Source organism: Penaeus monodon, unplaced genomic scaffold (genome assembly GCF_015228065.2).
Source record: "Penaeus monodon isolate SGIC_2016 unplaced genomic scaffold, NSTDA_Pmon_1 PmonScaffold_5542, whole genome shotgun sequence".
NCBI lineage: Eukaryota > Metazoa > Arthropoda > Malacostraca > Decapoda > Penaeidae > Penaeus > Penaeus monodon.
In genome coordinates, this window is record NW_023660488.1 from 11,535 (window position 1) to 19,211 (window position 7,677).

Below are 7,677 nucleotides of genomic sequence, written 5' to 3' on the forward strand. Positions count from 1 at the left end.
CCAAAATGTAAATCAAGGGTACTGAATTACTTGTAACTGCTGCTCCCTTGAAATCAAAAATGATCCCAAAACATCATCTTCTGGATCAATAGCAAGCTAAAAGGACATCTGATATACATTTGACATCAGGAAAGTAATACACCCCTTGACAGAAAATAGTCTGTTAAGACAAAATATTTAAAAAATAAAATAAAAAAAAAATAAAAACAAATAAACAAATAGACAGAAAAACAACCATTAACTACCATGTGATTGTATCCTCCCGCAACCAGCAAATCTTTTACTACAGTGAAAGTGTTAATCAGGGTAACAAAGATAAAGAACCAAGGGGGATGAAACATTCATTCAATAAGGGCTGAACTTCATATGTGGAATAGCTGCTCAGGCAGGCATTTAAATAATGAATACTTACACAGCTGGGTGTGGTCTATATATATAGTACAGATACTCCATTACAAGCGCAAATTTTAAAAATCAAGCACAAAATGAAAGCCAACCTCAGGAAATTACAAACTGACCTTTCTAACTGAAAACTTATGCAACCTGGAAAAATTGGATGTGCCTTTTCCGGGGTGAGCTGTAGTGAGAACAGGTAAATCGATCAGGGAAGTGTCTGATGTGCAGCAGATAAAGAAAGAAGGTTTTGTGTTTATCAAGATTAGATTATTTTGCAGTCTTTACCAACAGAGGCTCCTGGTCAACCAAAGGAGGTGTAACTCCTCATGACCAAAAATTTATCAAAAATGATAACACTGAAATATAACATATAATCAAACAAAAAACAGAGGGAAAAGAAGTGTTAATCCTTATGTTCATGTTAACAATGTCAATCCTTAAAGTATCTTGTAATAACACTGATAATAAAAAGAAGAAAATATTAATCATAATACAAAAAGCTAAAAAATTATGACAGTATGCCTCACAATAACACCAACACTCATTATAGTAAAAAAAAAAAAGTCATTATCAGTATCTATTCACAAGGTAACACAGATGGAAACAATCTGCTTCACAAATGAATGAACTGCTTGTACATCATTGCTAGCTGTACTGCAGAAAAAACTTTTCATGCAGATTTTAGGTGTTATTATTTACTTCGGAGAAAGAAAGAAAAATCTTCATCCCCAAAGCTTTCATTTAATGAATTATTTACATATAAATATTTCAGTCAGTATAAAATTTTATGATTTATTTATATATATATAAAATCTATATATATATTATATTATATTATATATATATATATATATATATATAAATATTTTATATATATATACATATATATATATATACATATTACAATATATACATATATATATTAAATGTGTACATATATATATATAAAATATATATATATATATATATATATTATATATGTTATATATATATATTATATATATAATATATATATATATATATATATATAATGTATATATTTATATATATGTGTATATATATGTATATATTTATATATATGTGTATATATTGTATATATATATATATAAAATATATATATATATATATATATAATATACATTTAATAATATATATATTAAAATATATAATATTATATATATTTTATATATATATATACATATATACACATATATATATTATATATATATATATATATATATATATATATATATATATTAAAATATATTTATACATATACATACACAAACACATATATTATATATATATATATATATATATATATATATATATATATGTATACATATACATATATATATGTATACATATACATATGTATACATATAAAAATGTATACATATACATATATATATGTATACATATACATATATATGTATACATTTACATATATATACAGATATATGTATACATGTACATATATATACATGCATGTGTGTTTATATTTATATGCATATATATACATATATACACACACATTTACATATACATATACATATATATATATATATATATATATATTTTATAATATATCTATATGTATATATATATATATATATATTATATATATATATATATATATATATATATATATATATATATTATATGCTATATATATATATGTATATATATATATAATTTTAAACAATTAAAATATGCTAATTCATATAAACCATGACAAAGGAAGAAGTGCACACCACAGGTACACTATATTATTTCTTCAAGATTTTTCACTGAATATGATTCCTCTTTATTTCCTATTACTTATTTCAGTAACATCTCGTGTACCCACCTTTGGAGGTGGTGGCCGAGAGGAGGCACTTTCTTCTTCTGGGGAGCTGGTAGACAATGGCATTGAAGTTGATCTGGAGATTCCATTTGCATTTCGTCTTGGTGGTGGGACCTTACAACTTGGACCTCCCTGTGACTGTATGACTAATAAGTCATCATTCCTGCAACATTTTAAAATTTGGTGTAAAAGTAAACCAACCTTATAGAATTTCAAGCCTTGAAGGTACTGTATTTGTCCTTTACTTCAAAGCCCTCATGTAAATTTTAGCTACTGGTATATTTGAAAACAAAAGTTGCACAGCTATATTAGACTCAATTCATCTATAATAAGATAAACAAAAAATAGATATATAAACTGCCTATTTCAGTATCCTTTAGGAGACAAGGCCAATGCAACCTAGTTTTCTGTATTTGCTGGTAGACAAGTAGTACATGTTATGAATTTGACATAAGTATTTAAACCCAAAAAGTATTTAAACAAAAATTCAGAAAAGTTTTCTTCTATATGTTCTAGAGAAAGAAAGATCTACTACACTTTACTCGCTAGTTTATAGAATACATGGGCTGGAATCTGTGATTTGAGAGCATTACTGGTAGTTATTGAAGTTATCAGAGAACATCTACATTTTTTAGTGTATTATGCACCCATAAGTATGAACAAAGTTTTGTTTTTAACTTTGAAGTTTATCAATGTTTATCTACACAGTAGGATATACTGTAGTTAGTCTGTACTACAATTCTACACAGTAATACTCTCAACTAATCTTATACCTACCAAGCATCAATGGCTATATTAAAGCCATATCACATTATTAACTGAATCATGTCAGCTCCAAACAACTTACTCAGTGACTATGTAGCACAACCAAATCAAGCCAAAACAGAGGACACATCTGCTCTATTGCATCGGATCAAACTCACCACATATATATTCTAATTTTTTGAAAGACATGCAAAGCAGATAAAAAACAGTAACACAAATGATTATACATTTTCAAAATGAAACATGAAGCTACACAAAAAAACAATTCATGAACAAAATCAGCATAAAGTAATGGTTTGCTGGAAATAACAGGTCTTTGTTTTCTAACACTTAAGCAATATATTTACCTGGGCTGTTGGACGGCTGGCTTAGATCTGGGTGGTGGTGGAGCCCGTCTTACTGGTCGGATATCTGGCAAATGATGAACTTATTACAAAGTGAAAGAAAAATGGAGACTAAAGTATGAAGTAAATTTAACACAATCTATTTCTCTGATCTAAGGTATCTTTAAGATAAATTATTTACTTGTTTTTGACAGGCAATAATAGTTTCCAAATGAATTCTGAAAACTAATCAGACATTAGAATTTTGCATTGAAGCCAAAAATACAGCCAATGTTTTCTTGCTTATGAAACTCCATATAATGTTCTACAGCAACTTAGAATGTTACTGTATATATTCATAATACACCCAGACTTGAATAAAAAAAAAAGACATGGTAATCATGGGGAAAAACACAATAGTTGCAATGAAACAGGAAAAGAAAGACCAGAAGATAAGATATGGTACTTTTTTTCCTGAAGTTCAGGAAATACTTCAGTAGAGATAAATATAATTCTGATATAATTCACCCTTCAAAAACTCCTCTAAGCTCCCTAATCCTATTCCTTGATATCTAGATATAATTTTGAACCAGCATAGTTACCCCCAAAAAGAAAAGGTTTTAGTTATTTTCCAAAAATGAGTATAACATGTTACTTCACATTCTGAAAATACTAAAAAAGCAGTCATAAAATTAATAATACTATAAGACCATCTTCATGGGTTTTGGGTTTATTTCAGTGCCTTAGAATAGTCTGAATTAAAATGTTGATTTTTCATATTATCAATTTTCAAGATGAAATGTATAAGATTCATTACACAGCATTCAAACTCAATTTTTATTGATTATTGGTACATTTCAGTCATTAAACTAAACTATAATACCCAAGGGATTATTTTGATAATTTCTGGATATTCATTTTCTGTTGATCTCAACAAAAAAAAATTATCATCTGTGGGATGTTAAGAAAAAAACAAATTTTCTGTCTTTTCTTAAAATGTTTTTTCTATTTGACTATACCACTAAATGTTTCAGTACAGGATCAAAATACATTGAGCAATGAGAGCTTCATATGGCGAGAATAAAAGGATAAAAAACACACATTGCAATTTAAAAATAAAATTAAAATTCTCTCTCTCTCTCTCTCTCTCTCTCTTCTCTCTCTCTCTCTCTCTCTCTCTCCTCTCTCTCTCTCTCTCTCTCTCTCTCTACTGCCTTTGACTCCACCTTCTGCCTTTATGTACCCCAAAAGATTGACAGTACCTTCCATCATTTACCAAAGTAAACAAATGAAAGTACATCCAGACAAATTCTAAGTTCAGATTCAGAAAATTCTTTTGTGCACCTGACAGTTCATTCAACGTAACCCCTATACATCAGACTAGTGTCATTCATCCTCTCCCTAAAGCTAGGGCATATTTAAGGATACATGGATGCCAGGGACTGTACCTCCACATCCCCCCCCCCCTATAAAAGGAAGGATTCTGCCCTCCAATCCCAACCCTAGAAGGCAAACATCCTCCACGAACACAAGGCAGGATGGAGATCTCAGAGGTTTGCAGCCCTCCTACTGATTAACCATATATGCCCTATCTTGCTTTGTGCATGTGGTGATTATTTGACTTCAAGGGTAGGGCTTAAGGGTGTTAGTCCCCCTTAGTAGGATGATGATTAGATGGACACATGTAAATTTCTATTATATACAAATACAAGGGAAGGAGAGATAGCCATTAGCACTAATATTAAAACATTTGGCAGAATGGCTGTATTTTTATTTTTTAACCAGAACTGATCATAACAACCATTGTGGTCAATTTATGAAAATACTGTTGTGTCACAAGGATAAGAAAATTTTCCTAATACACCCTCACATCTGCTACTGGTCTCTGCATATGGTTGCAAGGCAATTTGAAAAACTCCATAATTACTTTTCATAAAATAAGAACCAATACATGTTTTCATACTGCAAGAATGTACATGATGGAGGTGCAACAATTCCTTGACACTGCCCTACTATGAGGCTGAAGTTGAGATTGCAAGCTTTTATTACAGATCACAGTTAATTTCAAGAGGATTTGATATTTAGTTAGAAAATAGCCAGTGCAACCACGAGGGAAAAGGCCAATCTTGAAAGCCGTTGTCATTAATTAATTAGCTTTAATTAAAAGTTGCAGGACATTTCAGAGCATTAAATTTGAATAATACAAGAAAGCAATGAGAAAAGAGAGTTGAGAACACACGGACTTCTAGGCAATATTCACCCCAACAATTTCAGGTATTTTAATGGCTATGATTCCTCGTGTTATTCAGATGCGTACGATGGTATCAAACACCACGAAGATTGGCACTCTGGCACAACCTTGACTTAGTGCCAACCTGCACTGCTGGCCATCCGGAACACCTAACGCCGTTCCAGTTTCTCCTTCCTTTCCCCCTTCTCCCCATTTCCCTATCACTGCAGCTGCGATTCCAAGCACTCCACACTGTTCCACGTTTTCACTATCGGGGCGCCCTAGTTCCCTATTTACCTCCTGTCAGAATGTCGTCCATTGTCGCCGTCCGAAGGTCCTCCGTGATGTCACAGGCAGGTGGTTCCGACGGCCCCTTGGGACCAGCTGGCAATCGGAACTCGGATCCGCTTCGCTTCGCTCGGCCATTGGTCGGCCTCGCCTGCAATATTGGGTCCGATTTCATTAGGTTCATTATTATCTTATCTTTGATTTGATTTTTTTTATTTTTATTTTTTTTTTCATGAGTATCTCCAAGGAGCGTGTCAAAGATTATGTTTGCGTGAATATGAATACGTTTTTTTCTTCCAGCGATATGATTCACTTTTGAAAGATGTGTGTCTTTTGTTTACAAGAATCAGCTGTTTTGACGCGACGACGAACCCACCATTGGGGGAAGCAGAGGTCCTTCTCTGACGCCCGAAATAAGATTTTTAGGAAACAGACCAAAGAAACGACGACTTCTTTTCTAAAACTCTCGATGGCATAATGTCTTAAGCTATCTGTCAGAACAAGAAGAAACTTCAGAGATAACGAATGCATATCTGTATATATCTTCGTTGATTATCAGGAGATGTCAAGCCATACTATAATCCATATCTAATCTTACACACTTCGTCTGACAATATAAAAGTTGCCTTGGAATAGTCAGGTACTGAAATTAACCTGTAGCCTTTCTCTTTGGGTCAGTAAAAGGGAAATAAGGTCGTGTTTTTAGCTACAAAAGCAGTTCCACTGTGACAGTAATTCAAGAAAGCGATGTCATAAGATGCCGGGGTTTGCTTCATTAAACTAGTTTTGTGGGAGTAGTATGGGAAAATGAAGTGCAGGGTCCTCTAATTCTCTCAGATTAGGCCCAACCCATGAAAACCTTGCATTATTTTTAGAGTATTAACTGGGAAGCTATGCACTTGAAATTCATTGTTAGATACTGTCTCCTTCATTATATTAAATAATGGAGATTTAATCTTAGTAAATACTGGAAAGCTATGCAACTGAGGTGTAATTATTACTTCATATATTAAAATTTTATAATTTATTTTTATCTTTGATACTAGTAAATTTAAACAATAGCAGTGCATCACAAGGCTAACAAAGTTGGCACTGATGGATTGCACCAGATGCATACTTTCCAGAGATAGTTTTAATCTATAGAAACCAACTGTTACAACAGTATAGTAACCAGACTAATGTGGCATCAAACAATTGCCATGATGTCTGCTTCTGTCAGCATTCCAGGACAGGCTAGTAAACCTTTACCATCTGTATAAAGTCAAGGTAGGGCTTGAAGTGGCCATTTAGGACAAGGTATTAGGACACACATTTTTTCACTGATTTTTTCCATCTGTATTTATATCTTTGTTACAGATAGTTTCCCATGTACTAACTTCTCATGTGGTGGTATTTTTGCTCAAAATTTTGGTAATTCTTCACTGTACAGACTACTCGCCAGAGCTTGAGTCACCAGTTTTCCTGTCAAAATTTATTCAGCAGTCTAAGTTGCCGTTGATTGGGTATCCCCAGTGGCACTGTCCGAAGGGAGGGGAACACTGTGTTTCACCTTAGTATGTACAAACAAGATATAGCTGAAACTTAGGAGCAATGAGTGGACATGCTCTTTTTCATTTATTTTGTGGCCTTACCATTCATCTCTGGCAGATTATTTCTTGGGTTAATCTTATGTATGAAGCACTAAGTAGGCAAATTGAAGATGATATTCTGGTAGAGGAGTAAAAGTTGTGGTTGTTGGTACAAGAAATAATCTACAGACATGAATGGTAATGCCAAATAAAGGAAAAAGATCACAGAAATATCGATAAGTAATATCAGTGTACTATTAC

The 7,677-nt window shown here is 32.1% G+C and overlaps 1 long non-coding RNA gene across 1 annotated transcript; it reads right to left on the minus strand.

Moving 5' to 3' along the window:
- Positions 1-2,286: 2,286 nt before the first annotated feature.
- On the minus strand, positions 2,287-5,943 carry LOC119571220. The gene is made up of 3 exons (XR_005228548.1): positions 5,858-5,943; positions 3,355-3,418; positions 2,287-2,405 (listed from the first exon to the last, which is right to left on the minus strand). It is a non-coding gene; the product is annotated as an uncharacterized LOC119571220 (long non-coding RNA).
- Between the last annotated feature and the right edge of the window lie 1,734 nt (positions 5,944-7,677).